Source organism: Prionailurus viverrinus, chromosome A1 (assembly GCF_022837055.1).
Source record: "Prionailurus viverrinus isolate Anna chromosome A1, UM_Priviv_1.0, whole genome shotgun sequence".
NCBI classification, from domain to species: domain Eukaryota; kingdom Metazoa; phylum Chordata; class Mammalia; order Carnivora; family Felidae; genus Prionailurus; species Prionailurus viverrinus.
The window spans coordinates 111,269,976-111,286,593 of NC_062561.1; the positions used below are offsets into that span (position 1 = coordinate 111,269,976).

The window sequence follows — 16,618 nt, forward strand, 5'->3', positions numbered from 1 at the left end:
AGGCCCCGTGCTAATAGGGATGTAAGTTATCGTGACTGTTCTAAAAGGCAATGTGGCAATATAAATTGAAAAACACAAATGTGGGCATGCCCTTTGACCAAACAATTAAACTGCAAGAATTTTTTTCTAGAAAAAAACTAGATAAGCACCACAAGATATAGATGACCCAACTGATTAATGCAGCATTGTTTCCAACAGCAAAAAAAAAGAAAAAGAAAAAAAGAAATATTAGAAATAAGTAAATGACCAAAAGTGAGGAAATATAACATAGCACATTGATACAATGGAATACTATTCTGCTATTAAAAGTAAGGCTGCCATGCATAATGAGCCTAGTTTTGTTTGGGACAGGGAAAAAAAGGGAAAAATTATATATGTACATGAAAAAAAACACTGGAAATTTTCACAAAAAAATAGAAGTAGTAATCTCTAGAGATGTCAATTTTCTTAATTATCCTTTATTTGTGGGCACCTGGCTGGTTCAGTCAGTAGAGCATGCGACTCTTGATCTCAAGGTCGCGATTTCAAGCCCCTTATTGTGCAGGGAGCCTACTTTAAAAAAAAATAAAAATAAAAAAAATAAGACCAATGTTTCCTGTGCTGTAAAAAGCTCTGTACTGATGTGAAGAATAATAATAGTAACAATAGGTGCAGAACATTGAAAGTTACTGTGTCAAGCGCTGTGCTAAGCATTTAGCATTGACCTTCTCATTTAAATAAAAAATTATCTTTTTTTCTGTATTTTCCATATTATTATAGAATAAGAAAAAAACATTAAACGGTACTAAAAATTAAAAAGTATAATCTATATTTGTTGACTTTAAAAGGTATTTTTGATATATTTAAAAAAATTTTTTTAAGTAAACCACCAAATAATATGTAGTTAGAGCCTGTTTTGGAAAATAGGGAAAGACTGGAATGAAATACCATAAAAATTACCTCTGGGGGAAGGATTATGAGTGATTCTTTTTCTTTTGACTTGTCATTTTTTCTGATTTTTCTATACTGAACATAAATTATTTATGTAAAAATACAAAACAACTTGCAAAAAACAAAAAAGTGAATTGAGAAGGATCCAGGTGGTTCAGGCAGGTTTGCTCTTACTACCAAATAAAAGTCACCTAGACTAGCTCCTGACCTTCTGAAAAGAAATAAACACCTCAACATTACATAGCATTGCTGCCTGCAAGAACACACTGCCTGGATCCCAGGACTCCATGATGACCAGGGACACACCTTTAACACATATGATATTCATACTACAATGTGATATAAATATCCAATGTGATGGTATCTGGAGGTGGGATCTTACAGAGGTAATTAGGTTTAGATGAGGTCATGGGGAGTGGAGCCCCCGTGATATAATTAGTGTCTTTATACAAACAGGAAACAAAACACCAGGACTCCCTTTCTTTCCACAGTGTTTGAACACAGCAAGAAGGCAGCCATCTGCAAGATAGGAAGAGAGTCCTAACCAGAAACCAAATCTATCAGCACCTTGATCTTTGACTTCCCAGCCACCAGAACTATGAAAAAAATATGTCTGTTGTTTAAGCCTCACAGTTTATGGTATTTTGTTCTAGCATCCCAGGTTGACTAACACAGAGGTAATTTTCTTTCACCATGAATAACATCATTCACTGCCTTCAAGTTTCCATCCTCTCCTTGGAAACCAGTATCATGCTCAGTGTTGCTCTGCGAAGGTCCTTTTTCCCTCTGAACGCTTCACTTCTCACGTCCAACAGTTTCCAAAAGATTCCCTTTTCACTTCCAACAGTTTCACTGCAATACACCTAAGTGTATGCCTTTCAATTTATTGTACCTAGGGTTCATAATGCTTCTTGAGTCTGTGGCTGGATGTTTCTGTCAGTTTGGAGAAATTCTTGTCCATTATCTTTCCAAATACTACTTCTACTCCCTGCTCTCCTCTTTCTGGGACTCCATGACAAATGTCAGACCATTTCATTATATCCCATGTCTGTTATGCTCTTTTCTGTATTTTCTATCATTTTTTCCTATCCTTCAAATGAGAAATTTTCTACCCATCATTCTTCCAGTGTGCCAATCTGCTCTTCCACTATATCTAATATGCAGTTAAATCTCTCTCTTAAAGTCTCAGTTATTGGTTTCACAATTCCCAAATTGCCATGTGACTATTTTACAGTTTCCAATTCTTGGGAGGAATTCTCTCTGTTGCCATTAAATTCTTGAATATATTAATGACAGTTGGTTAAAGTCCATGTCCGATCATTTCAGTTGCCAGACTCCCTTCAAGTCTATTTTATCATATATTTTTTCTTGGCTTTTAGTCAGCTCTTGTCTTGTATACACCTAGTTATTTTTTTTAAGTTTATCTATTTTGAGAGAGGGAGAGATAAAGCATGTGTGCATGTGCCAGTGGAGGAGGGGCAGAGAGAGAGGGAGAGACGGAATCCCAAGCAGGCTCCACGCTGTCAGTGCAGAGCCCAACTCAAGGCTCAAATCCATGTACCATGAGATCATGCCCTGGGGCCGAGATCGAGTTGGACGCTTAACCGACTGAGCCACCCAGGTTCCCCTACACCTAGTTATTTTTTAGTAAATTCCAGATAGTGTAGAGATAATATGAGTTTCCAGATCATGTTGCCTTGCTGAAAAGGAAATTCATTTTTGTTTCTGATAACAGACACAGTAGGGACAGATAACCTTACCCCAGTCAGTGGCTGAGCTGATTTAAAGGCAGGCTTCAGCTGGTCTGAGGGCTGACATTTTTTAGGTTCACCTTTACTATTATTCAGGAACTACAGCTCAAAGTTTGGGGATTTTACCAGGGCTCTTCCTACTTGGCGGGACCTGAACTGCAAATTTTCCCTCAGAGACCCTGAAAATTCTAAAAGCTATGCTCAACTTCTCAGCTATTCAGCAGCCACTTTCTGCTCCACCCCTCGGCATCTGAGTTCACAACTAACCTGAGGGTAAATGTAGCACCAAAGGTCTGGCTCTCCTTTTGGAGTTTCCCTTCTTTCAAGAATACTGGCTCCCTTGAGCCAAGACTTTGTTGTTGTGCTAGCTTTCCAAAGCCTTCAACAGGTTGCATTAATTTTGTGGAGCTGTATTCTAGTAATTATGACTGCGTAACAAATTCCCCCAAAATTCAGTGGCTTCAAATAAAGAACAAGCACTTATTATCTCTCACAGTGACTATGGTCAGGAATTCAGAAACAGTTCAGCTGGGCGATTCTGGCCTGCCCATATAAGGCTGCAGTGATATGGTGTCTTTGGCTAGGCTCCTTCACTCACATGCCTGGTACCTAGTCTGGAAAGACTGAAATAGCCAGGCATTTGGCTCCTCAGGCGTCTCTCACTCCATGTAGTCTCTCCGTGTGACTGCTACAACATGGAGGCTTCAGGTTAGTTAGACTTCTAAGTCACACCAGGGCTCCCATGGCAAGAGAGAAAAGGAGAGGCAGTGGAAGCTTTTATGACGTAGTGTCAGAAGTCACACAGCTTCACTTATACCACATTCTATTCATCCAGACTATTACAAAGGTCCATCCATGTTCAAGGGAAAGAAACATAAAACCCACCTCTCAGTGCAGGAGTGTCAATGCCATGTGGTAAGAAGATATAACATGTGTGGGCATGCAGTGTGGAATAGATGTTGATATGGCCATCTGGAAAATATAATCTACCACAGCTTCTCTACTTGTTGTTGATAGCAGGTTGGTCCAAAAGAAACTAGAATATCATTTCCAAACATAGTAATTCCTTCTCTATTAACTTGGAGTTGTCTTTAATTAAGGTAGGACTGCCATGACTATGTTTTGGTGAAGGACATCTCTGGTTTGGGAGTTCTTCCTTTAGTTCAGATAAACCCACCTTCCAGTAGGCACCACTTATCAGATCAGTATTGGGCAAATCTTCTCAGAGACCCAGTGAGAGTTCAGGCACCATTTTCGCAAGGCTTTGGCCACTCTAACTGACACAACCTGACTCTCCTGCTACTCTCCTGACTCACACTCACTCCTATGACTGGTTTCTCCAACCCAACATAGTAAAGAAAATCCAAACTGCTTCTCCATGATCTTGTCTATCCTTGCTTTATTCCCTCAGCTCAGTACTTCCCACAGACTGTCCTGTAAAAACTCTGATCCCACATGATGTGAATTCTGTTAAAAAATATATATATACAGAGAACTGTACATATTATTTCTCCCCTCTTCCAGATTCTTAATGCATATTAACATACAGCCTCTGAAAAGTGCTGCAGCAAAGGTATTTGTTTAATTTTTTTTCATCCTTGTCTTGTGAATTTATTTAATCATGGAAAATGGATTTGGGGGAAGTTATTCTTTTATTAGCAGGATGCCAATTAACACCCCATAAACATTATATAGAACATATCAACATCGTATAGAACATCCACAGACTTCTGATTCCATCTCTGCTCTTGTGGGACTGTGGAACCAAGCTATTTATAATAAAATATTCTGTCTCAAATTGCCTAGTGGGAGCGAGGTCATGGCTGATCACTCTTTTGCTCAGTGGGATGCATTTCTGGGTGTTTGGAAGCAAAAAGATGGGCCGTGTACCATTTTCCAAATTAGGCTGATGAATGCATCAACCTTTTCCACCTGCCAGTAACACAACAAGAAGTTTTTAAAAGGCTTGTGTTTAGTGTTTGCCAATACACATGGGGCCATTAGCCAGTTGGCAGGCTTTGTGCAAGCTTCTTTTCTGCCAGCTTGTAGGGAGCTGCCCACTCCCTAGCTGAGAGCCACGATCAATGCCTCTTCAGTGCTCAAGGACTGCAGGGGTGAGGGGTGGAGGAGCAAATAGGTTTGATGAGGGAGTGAGAAGCAAGGAGAAAGGGACAAAGCCTTCCTTCTAACCTCTGCTGGGAAGAGTTCTCCCACTCGAAGCCTCATTCCAGGCAGCGCTGCCTATCTGTTCTCCCAATCTCTTGATAATTTAGATGTGCTTCCCATTGAGAGCTGAGTTGTTTAATAAAGCAAAGACAATCGACTCTTCCTCAGTGTTATAATAGCCTCTCTGTGTGTTTACTTGAGAACAAATGCTGTTATAATTTCTTCAGGGAATCAATATCTTCCAGCGCATATGCACTGCCCTATTGGAGGTTCAGATTGTGTAAGGAGAGAAGGGGAAATTTATTGCCTTGTAAATGCTGGCAGAAGGTGGGAGGTTTAGTGAGAGCTGTAATTAAAGTTTTGCTGATAATAAAAAATGGAGGCAATAAACAATCACACAGATTTTCCAGTCCTCAGCTCTAGAATGGCTAAACCATCACGGGGTTCTGGACACTTGCTAGTCTCCGCCTCTGAAAGTGAAGGTCGATGGGGCCCCAGGGGCTGCCAGCTCCTGGACCCTTGAGATGCCCTCCACATGCTCACAGGCCCGGCAAGCCACAGTCACTCACTTTTCGTTCTGCTCTCTTCAACTTCAGGGCAGCAGGCAGCAGGCCAACCTTTGTTTTATGGACTACTTCCAAGGCTGGCTATTCAAGCCCGAACACTGCCAGGCTGGCAGTCTACACAGGATTTGAGATCAGGACACACAACCTGGAGGCAAGGATGTGAACTCCAAAAATAACTGAAGTGTAAAGGTAAGTGAATCATTTCCTATCAACCATCCTGAAAGGGCCCCTCTCTCCAGAAACCCTGCTCACGTTCCCCAGAGGAGCACATGAGGATTTCCCCAAAATGACTGCTTATCTCTCCGTTCTCAACTGAGCACTGGCTGTGCAGTTTTGTGTCTGCTCTGGGTTAGACAGAGGCAGGGGAACTGCATGGTTGGGGGGGCCATGGGGGAACAGAGACCTCCTAGTACCCACAGGAGGCTAAGCTAATGCTGTCTATGTCCACAAGTTTCCACTGACCTCCTGCCACTGGGCTGAGGTCTGCACTGCCTTTTCCAAGCAGGATACAATCACAGTCACCTCTCCCCAAAATCTCTGGTCAAAAGCATGTCAGGATACAGAGGAATAAGGAAGGCAGTTTCTCGGGCTCATAGTGATGGAGACATCATCGAGGCTTCCTTGGTAATGGGCACCAAATAAGATCAAATGGCCAGAGGAAAACCAGAAAATATCTGCACTCACAAGCACAAGCACAAGCACAACCCCTCCTCCCAGGCTGAGTCCCCAAAGAGGAGGAACTTTGTCTATAACCTCTGTCTCCATCCCCTCAATAAATACTCACTGAGCCCCTGCTACCTGTCACACATGGTATCACCAACCCCAGAACCACACACTTGCAGAAAGAACAAACAAGTTAGCAAATTAACCTCAATATCAGCCAGGAGGTTCCCCTGAGAATACAAGAGTCTGAATCCTTCTAGAAGTAACAATATTCTGCAGAATAAGCACCTGCTATGTGCCAGACAGTATACAAAGTCCTTTACAGATGTTCATTTTCTCTTTTGGTCCTTAAAACCAGCTCCTGGGAGGTAGAGGTGGTAGTCGTCTCTGGGAGCTGAGGGCAGTAAGACTCGAAGAAATCAATGCCTCTGGGGTCAATGTCACCCAGGAAGCACAGTGCAGGGTCGGGTATAAACCCATGGCACTTATGCTCCAAAGCCCATGTTCTTTCTCTCATGCCATGCTCCCTGTCACCGGTGCAACAGGGAGTCTCTCACCTATCCCCACGTGTCTTCTACTTCCCAGGGTCTGCTGTAGTGGGGGCAAGAAGGGGTGGTAGAAGGCACAAAGAGAGGGTCAGATGAGGGTCCCTGAGAAGGCTTGGAAGAAAGAAGGGCTGACCCTTCAGACGAGAGCCACAGAGAAGCAGGGAAGGGAGCAGGACCGGAGCTCAAGAAAAGCAGGTTTGCAGGGCTTATGTGTTCATAGGAAACAGACCTGGCTGGACTACAGCTCCTGGAAGCTCTATACTTTTGTCTCCTGTCTAGTGTTGTGTCCTCTAGCCCTCCTCTCCAGCATTCCAAAGCCTAAGAACTCACTGGGGGCTTCAGTGCAGTCACCTTCCCAGAATGCATGCTCCCCCGCTGGAGTGGCCACAGCCCAAACTCTTCCATCCCAGGGACTAGGGCTCCGCCAGCCAGTACCAGGCACACCTATCCTTTCCAAGGCTGAGCCATTGGCAGCAGACTCAGCTAAGCACAGAGGGACAGAGCACAGGGTGAGGCACAAAGTCTGGCTGTCTCCAGCTGCACAGCCCTCTGCTGGGTGCACCTGTTCTGATGCCCTCCCTGCAATCCTTCTCTTCAGATGCCTCAGAACTTGCCCTGACCTCATGTTGCTCATCTCCAAATGGGTGAGGCACTCTCCCTGTCTTGTGTGGGCTGCTCAGGATCTGCCCACAGGTAGCTACAGGCTGGGTCCTGCCTGCACACCTGCAGGCCCAGGAGGAAGTCCCAAGAAAGTGCCCACATTTGCAACCTCCCAGCCCCGTGGCTCCTCCAAAGAATCCAGTGGACCTAGATAAGGGTTCCAGAGCTGAGGCTATGGTGGAGTGGGGACCCTGGGCTGCTGATTATCCAATAAAATTACTGGCAGGCATTAAATCTATTCTCAGTTAACCCAGTGTCTTTAATAATAAAAAAGATTTTGCACTGGGGATAAATACCATGTCTCATTTCCTCACTCTCACTGGTCTCCTGTCACTGTGCACTTATTAATACGATGGCTAATATATGACTCCCAATCAGCCACTAAAATGCTGCTGTTATTCCTACTAATTCGACAATAAAATGTGGCTGTACCAGGCCATAAAAAGTGGGTCGCCATGTGACCGGGCCCTCTATGGGAAGTGATCCATGAGGCCCAAGGGTCTAGAACTGGCCACCAAACCAAGCCACCATGGCCACAATGCAAACCATACCCAAGCCACAGCCCCTGTAGGCCCTAACTGCCAAGGGCCCAGATGCCACCCTCAACCCAGACACAGCATTCCTGCTATATTTGTTTCCTACTGCTGCATAACAAATGAATGACCACAAACTTAGCAGCTGAAACAACACCCATTAACTACCTCACAGTTCTGTAGTCAGAAGTCCAGGCACGGATCTGATAAATTCTCTGCTCAGGGCCTCACAAGGCCAAGATCAAGATGGCACTTGAACTTTAGGACTGAGTTCCCCATTTTCTTCCTGGCTATCAACCAGGGGTCACACGCAGGAGTTGGCCTCAGGTCCTAGCCACCTGGCCCTCCCCACCTTAGGGCAGCTTACTCCTTCAAAGCCAGTAGAAGACCCTCTCTCCAGCATGCTCCTCCGGGGAATCACACAATGTAACACAATCACTGGAGTGCCATCCATCATATTTACAAGTCCTACTAACACTCAAGGGGAGAGAGTTATACAGCATGTGTACACAGCGGGTGCACTCTCAGGGCCACCTTGGAATGCCCTCATCACACCTCCGTGTGAAAACTATCTACTTTGTGTATAAACAGAGGATCCAACCCCACACCCCTTCTCTCACACGCCCTGGAGGGTCTGCTGGCTCTTCCCTAGACCAAGCCTCCAGTCCTGGCCAAGCAGAGAAGTGGGTCAGGAAGCAGCTGGCTTGGGCACTGAGGTATGTGCCAGGGAGGGAAGAACAGGAGAGCAGCCCCTCAGGGGTTAGCACAGCATGGAAGAAGTATTTTCAAAAGCTGAGGGGCAGTGATTCATACCGAAGCAAAAGGATGCCTTTCCTCAAACCTTTTTTTTCAGCTTCTCCTCAAAAGCTCCCGTCCCTTTATTCTAACCTCCCCCAATTACCAGGAAAAAGCAAACCCCACTACCCAGTGAGTTACTACCTGACCCTGGTTCTGGACACTCAGGAGCAGCTAGGAGGGAGGGAACACCACATCGGAAGTGGGCCAGTAGGTGATGGGAACATGCAGATGCCCAGGGCTCCCCTCTAGAACTCAGTGGACTCAGCATGGGATCTGCCTCGGTGAAGCTCCCAGCCCAGAGCTACTGCCCAGGGGCCCTGGGGTATAAGTCACCAGGGCCCCCAGCTGCTTTCAAGGCCCAGAGGGGAATTCAACAAACTGGCTTTTGGTGTTAAGGGTACCATCTACATGGAAATAGACCCATCAGAATTAAGCCACACAGCTGTGAATGAGTTGCCTCCCCTACCAGACAACACCCACTCTCCTGCCAGCTGCCTTCCAGGGCCCACGTGGTGCCTCTCAGCCCCCACCCCCACCCCACCAGTATTCTCCACTCCACCAAGCTCCCTCCCAAGCCTTTGCTCTCAGGGTACTCTCAGCCAGGAACACCCCTCCTCTTTCTCTTCTTATCTTATCTCTGCTTATCTTCTTACTTATCCTTCCACTTATCCTCTCATCCTGGGTTTGTGGGAAGCATCTGCAAATTCCTTGACACCCCCCATAGAGAAGTGGGGTCACATTCCCCTCCCTCTGAACATGAGCTGGTCTCAGTGACTCACTCCTAGTGAAACAGTCCAGCAGAAGTGACACTGAATTGCTCCCAAGGCTAAGTCAGAAAAGACAATGCAGCTTGGCCTGACTCCCTGGGGCCACCCTTCTCCCCACTCAGCTGACATGCATGGGGAAGCCCTGGTTACATGGAGAGGCTACCACAGCCCCTGCTGAGGTCCTTGCCAGCAGCCAGCCTCTGTCACCAGACAGGTGAGTGAGGAAGCCTGCAGGGATGAACTCTGTCCCAGCCACCAACCAACTGCAACCACACAAGAGTCCCTGAACAAGAGCCCACAAATGAGCCCGGTCTAACCCCCAGCCCCCTGAACCAGGAGAAATGATAATAGTAAATGACTGTGGTTTGACAGCATGGGGTGTAGGTGGTTGGTTATTGGTAACCAGAACAGGGCTCAAGTAGACTTCCAGTAACACCTCTTTCTCTCCTTCACGCTCACCCCTTGGCTGGGTTGCCCACCTTCCTCTGTGCTCCTAGAGTGTTATGCATAGCACAGTAGTTAAGAGTACAGCCTCAGGAATCACACGCTTGAGATCAACATCCTGCTCCATCACCTACTGGCTGTGTGACCTTGGGCAAGTTTCTTTTATTCTCTGAACCTCAGTTTCCTCATCTATAAAACATAAAGGATAACTAAACAGCCTTGCCCTGCATGCCCATGAGGCCAGTGGCTGCTGACCCCGTGGACCCAACAGTTACAAGGTAAGGCCATGTCCCTGGCAAAGGCAGGAGGGAGGCTAACAAGGCCCTTCCAGCTGGAGGATGCCAGGTCATGGCATTCAGGGGAAGGCTGTCCCTCCCCACAGAAGGGAGACAGAATGGGGTCTTTGACACCAGGCCCTAAATGACAGACCAAGCCACCTTGAAATAATAGTCACCGGCATATGGTCAAGCTCCGTGTAGACACATAAAAAGCAAGATGAATTATTTATGCCTGGGCTGAGGAAATAGGCTTGAGTCTCACCATATTTCTCTTTCCATTATATGCTCATCTTATAGAAATCATCAGTGGGAACAAGACCTGAGCAGTGAGAAGAAAATGTGTATTTCCTCCAGACTTGTTGGCCAATGAATTCTCATCTACTAGTCATGGCAGCTGTCAGTGGCCACGTCCACCAGATAGGAGTCTGCCTGGGTATCCCACACTGGCTAGGGAACCCAAATTTAGAATGGGATCCTCACCCCAGCGGTCACCACACCCAGTGCCAGCCTCTGTGCAACCTACTTCACACCCCAATATTAGGGTCATTACCTGAGTCATTACCACACTCCTGTCCAGCAGGACTGGCCTTCTCTCAAGACCCTTTCCTTCCCTCCATCCACTACACCACAGGGCCTAGAGGCATGACCAGCCCCCTTCAAAATTCAGTCCAACTGCAGCCACAAAACATTAAGCAAACTTGCTGTATGCAGTGGGAGTCCCAACTGGAAACCTCAGCTCTTCTATTTGCCAACAACATAACCTGAAACAAGCTATTTCACTTCCCTGCAAAACAGAAAACTGGAGAGAATCTTCAAGCAAGAATGCCCAGCTCCCTGGTGTGGGGCCAGAGCCTTCCACAGGGCTCCAACAGGGGCATCTCTATACTCACACGGAGTGTCCGGGGGCCCGGCAGGAGAGCAGAGGCTCTACCCCCACTCCAAAACCACCAAGAAGGATCTGGCCCTATCAGGGAAGGGCTTTTTGCTGTCATTGTGAATCGAGCAAATGTCAGTAGATAAATTAGTGCTGCCCACCCATCCCAATCTCTCAGAGGAGCTATTCTGAGGTGCTTGCTGTAGGGTTCATCTTCAAGTCCTTTGCTCTGACTTTTTCCAGTGCTTCAAGAGCAGAGTCACCAGAGAGGCAGACCTTAGTGGGTATTCTGGATACTGAATCTCTGAGGTTCGGTAGGGATTTGGGGGAGGGGGACTTTGCAGAATGCAGGGGCACAACAGGGGCACAAGATCTGAAATACCATCCGATGCTGGCAAAGCACTAAATGGCACATATACTATCAGTTACCCACATTTGAAGATGACAAAACTGAGGGAGGAGAAGAAGAAACAGGCAAAGCCAAGCTATGTGACCTGACAGTATAACCCAGTGAATCCCTAAGCCAGGTCCTGGACTTTCCAATACCTGGTCCTATGATGCTGCCACAATAAGAGACACCATGAGCCGACCACTCACCCCTGGCTTCCCCTCTGGGCACTAAAGGGCAGTGCCTGGCCCAGGCACACACAGAGCTCAAGGGCCTGGCCTTCTCAGGGGGCAGTGAACCCACTACCAGTGCCCCAGTGGCTTCCAGACACCAGGCCAAGGCCATCTGTCTTGTCTCAGTCATACTCCACAGAGCCCAGGCAAGGGGTCCTCACAGTCTCCACATTCCTGAGAAGGTCCCCAGAAAAGACATCTTCCAAACCCCAGCCAGGAATCAAGCACCCCCAGACACTGGAAGGGGCCACTGTGAGGTCAAACAAAAGCAAGAAGAGCCTTTCGCACGAGGGGAAAGGGAAGCTAGTTCTGATGACCATGCCATCTCCCCCCAAATCCTGGCTACAGACCTGAGACCTGTCATCACAGCCCAAATTATCCCCCAATGAGGATCCCCACAGGAAAGACCATTTGAGGTCCCTGGTGGCCCCCCTACCTCACCTCTTGGTTGAGTCCTCCTTGCTGGGGGATAACTACTGTTTGTTTCCAAACTATTCTGTCCAGTAATTAGTTGCAAGGGTCTAAGGATAAGGACCACCCTCAGTCTCCCCTCCGCAGCCTGAGACAACCCCATCACTCCAAGCAGACTCTGATGCCAGCAGCCCCTCGCCATCACCTACACAGTCCTTTGAGCTGCATGGGTTTGGGCACATTCCCGCCTTACAAAGTAGGCCCATGGCAGACTTTATGCCCCATGCTTCACTGCTGGAGGAGACAAGCATCATCAGGACAACCTCTATTCATCCTTTAGAGCTCAATTTACATACCGCCTCCTCCAGGAAGCCCTCCCCAGTTTGGCCAGGTGCCTCTCCTCTGAACTCCCCCAACATCCCATGTTTCCCATATCCTAGGACTTACCACCCCACCAAGCTGGGGAGTGACTTGGCATCTCCATGTGGCCTGTAACTGGCACAGTGGGTGCTCCACAAAGTGTGGCTCCTGAAATGAGTGAGGTTCTTAACAAATCCAGCCAACCAGATGGCCTGGGGCACTCACATGCACAACCGATCACAGACTCCGTAAACATACCCTCCTGAGTCATTACCACAAAGATCCTGCTGAGAGCTTCTTTGAAGTTCAGAGAAATGCTAGGCCCAGTTCTTCAGGCCTTGATGGGGGCCAAGAGGCAGAGACAGACCCCCTGCTGGTGCCATTGCCTTACCCTCCCTACATGCCCAAGAAACCTACCTTTTATGAGGAAAACAAGCCAACAAAGACAGCAGCTGCCTCCCTAGACAGCCAGACCCCCAGAGAGTTTAAATGGAATTAAAATAATCTCACTTTGTTGCCCTAACCACAGATAGACAGTCAGAAGAGAGCAGCCCGCTAACTGCTTCTTTGAAGAGGCAAAGACTCTTGTACCCAAAAGCTATTTGTCCTCCATAAATGGGATTTCAGAAACAGAGCTGAAAGGGGAGACGATGGCCTCAAGAGCCTAAGCTTGTATTATACATTAGACAGATATTTAAAAATAAATAGCGATTAAAAGGAAAGCCACGAATGACGGCAGAGAGCTCCAGACCCTCCAAGGCCTTCATGCAAATGTCTCGCTGCTCTCTCAGCATTGGGAATCTGGGCCAAACTGTACTCACTTCTCTGATTTTTAAAAACCGTTGCCACCCGGCTGCTTTGAGAGTCTATGCGGGGTTCTAGGTGATATGGGTGTATCTGAGGAGGGGAGGCCTCTGAGCAGGTCCCGGGCCCCAGCACACTCTCCCAGAGGCCCATGCACATGCTCACGGCTGCCAGGCTCAGGACCAGGCAGGGGGTTCCCCCTCTGCCAGCCATCCTCCCGCTAGGGCTAGGGCAGTGCTCCCTTCCACAACACTCATCACACCCCCTGTGGAGGCCTGTCTCCTCACCAGGTTGTGACTTCTGGAGGTCAGTCAGGGGGTCAGGAAGCCCTGCCCCATGCTGGGTAAGCTGTCAGTAAACTTTCCTGATGGGCCTTCACCCTGAGAAACATAGAGCCCAAGGCAACAGATATCTGAGTTAGCAAGCTTGTTAGTTACTGTTGCTATTATTATTGTTATGGTAGTTCTCATTGTGAGCATTAACGTCAGTGGTGGCTGGAATCCCAGCTCTCAGCTGAAGACTTCAACCTCTGTGAATACCTCCACCCCCAGTCCAGTCCCCCATCCCCAGCAAAAGTCCTATATTCGTCTTTTCCCAGGTGCTCTTTTTCAGAAAAATGGGCTTAGAGCCTTTTTTCCTTTGTTTTTTCTTATGTTTATTTATTTATTTTGAGAGAAAGAGAGCAAGCAGGGCAGAGAGAGAGGGAGAGAGAAAATCTCAAGGAGGCTCCACGCTGCCAGCACAGAGCCTCATGTGGGGCTCCAACTCACCAACCATGAGATCATGACCGGTACTGAAATTAAGAGTCGGCACTTAACTGAGCCACCCAGGCATCCCCTTAGAGCCTTTTTTTTCCTTAAGTGAAGTCCATACTTGACTCAGATTTTATTGGTTTTCATCCAATGTCCTTCTCCTACTCTGGAATCACATCTAGATATCACATTACAGCTAGTCCTTTCCTTAGTCTCTTGGCTGTGAGCTTCTCTGACTTTCCTGGTTATTAGCAGCCTTGAGCCTTGACTGTTTTGAGGGGTAGTGGTCAGGTATTTTGCAGGATGGATGCCATACTACTGGAATATATCTGATGTTTTTCTCATGTTTAGACTGAGGTGATGGGGCTTAGGGAGGGAAAGTGCCCTTCACATATCCAGGGTACACACCATCAACCTGATTTATAACCAGTGATGTCACCATGGTCACCTGGCTGATATAGTGTTTTTCAGGTGTCTCTAGATCTCTCCAATGAAATCCTCCTTGCTCCCTAAAAGACCGTGTCAAAAGTCACCTCCTCCTAGAAGCCTCCCCAGATTACATGCACACACTGAGTTCCTCTCAGTAATTAGCATGCCTCCAAGTATTCCAAGTGTCCATGAATCTGCCTCCTCATTTTCACTGAAGGCTCTGTGGGACTGTGACCTGATGCCCAGTGGCATCTAGTCCATAATAAAAAGAAGGAAAAAAACCCACTTATTTAGTGGTTACTGAGTGCCAGCTCCACACCTAGCACCCCACGGGGTTCTCTGGCCATAACCCAATAAGGGAGTATCTCTTGCGACTGCCATTTTGCAGGTGAAGAAGGGCTCAGAAACTACACCACCAAGCAACTGGCAGAGTTGGGATCCTGCTGCTTGACTCTGCAGTCTGTCCCTTTATTCCTCAGCTCTAGCCCCACCATGTGAGTGTCCCAGGACTTTCAGTGTGCCCCAACACCTGGTCAAGCACCAGCTGCTACAGTGAAGATGGAAACATCAGGTGACCTGAGTGGAGGTCTGAGATCTTCAACAACAGCACCAAGGGCATGACACTGGCCCGGCCTGAGCTGGGCCCAGCTCAGTCCCACTGCCAGCCCTAGCAAGTGTGGGCCATACCACCAGCCTGCCCTCCACCCCACGAGGCCTCTGTAACCACCAAACCTACCATTTTTGATGTCCAGAGACAGGGAGGCACAGCTGTGCACCCAACATGCTGCATCAGCAAGAAGCCAAATGATGTATGTGGAGCTGGAACATCTCCCCATAATTTTTTTTTTATTAAATTTTAAACTTGAATAAAACAATGACACATTTCAAGTGCCAGCCCTGGGCTCCCCCATCCCCACCACCCCACCATCCTCAGGTTCACCAAGAACCCTCTCTCTGGCAGGGTCTTTAGAGCACCAAACGTTTTCTTGGGATGTTGACATCTGACACTCAGGGCCCTGAACAGGGGAAGCAGAAGACAAGGGCCAGAGAAGGGGTGGATGGCTTTAGCAGTTCCAGGCCTGGACCCAGGGAGATATGCAGGCAACCAATCAAGAGGTTTCTTGTCCTCCAAGACAAGAGAGGAGCCTGCAGTGAGGCTCCAGTCGCTCAGGGTCCAGAGTTAACAGTGGAGTTAAGGACTGAGGCCCCTAGGCCCCAAGCTAAGACTCCAGACAATAGAGTCAGGGCACTAGGGACATATGTGGCTGATTTACCACTGGCCATGCCATCCATGGTGATGCTCAGGGCACTCATTCTCCAAGAAGCTTCCAAGGTACTTCTCTCAGCCCACACCCTCTCACTTCACTGCCAGCCCCAGACCCAGCGGGCAGTCTATCAAATGAGCTATATCTTGGAGCTATCTCTAATCAAGGCACTCACAAACTCACAAGCCTCCCAAGGGTCCCCTCTTCCTTGGTCTGATGACAAATCTCCTTACAATGGTACTCAAGGCTCCCTATCATCCTTCCAGGGTACCCATCAGATGACCCAACTTTATCTCTGCCCTTCGCTCCCCTGCTCCAGCAGTGAATCTCTCCCTGCTCCTGCACCCCCTACCACATCCAAGGGTTCTCCCTTGCTAGCCCCGCAACGTGGAACACCTTCTGAAGATGACCCTGTCAGATCCTACAGAATCCAGGAGAAGGGCTTCCTCAACCTTCAAACCTTCCCTGACTCCAAGTTCCTGTATGTCACAGAAGCCCCCTCCTGAGACCCTCCTCACCTTCTGCTGGGAGCCTGCTTAGTCCTGGACATCTTTGCTAAGAGCCACTCCTAGCCATTAGGGACAGTCTCCTCATCTGTGTAACACGGATGCCCAGGTGGTACAATGCACCAGGAACAAGTGACAGGGGTGGGGAGACAGGTCCCAGGGAGCAAAGGTCAGCTTTCATGAGCAGGGCCTGAAGTCAGATGACAGCGACAGGACCCTTGTCTCCACCAGCCACAACAGAATAGCAGACCCTTCCTCCTGAGCCCCTCCTCCCCATCTTCCTTCACGTCCAAATAAAAGGCAACAAAGTAATTGAAGACCCCAAACCCACTTGGTAGAGATGATCCAAGCTTTACTTCTAACTTTGCCACATTCAATTGGGCTGTGGTCTGGGGAGATGTCACATGAGTAACACCAGCTCTTTGCAGCAAAAGGAGGGAGTGGAGGAGTCTCCACTCAGGAAGGGAAGAGCAACCTCCCAGTTCCCCTCCC

At 47.8% G+C, this 16,618-nt stretch overlaps 1 protein-coding gene across 3 annotated transcripts in view; it reads right to left on the bottom strand.

Moving 5' to 3' along the window:
* FSTL4 (follistatin like 4) overlaps window positions 1-13,553 on the bottom strand; it is a 651,440-nt gene extending 637,887 nt beyond the window's left edge. For all 3 annotated transcript variants that reach the window (XM_047859957.1, XM_047857699.1, XM_047857180.1), the window contains exon 1: window positions 13,462-13,553. The gene's annotated coding sequence lies outside the window, so the exon portion shown is untranslated. The remainder of the gene's footprint in view (window positions 1-13,461) is intronic.
* Between the last annotated feature and the right edge of the window lie 3,065 nt (window positions 13,554-16,618).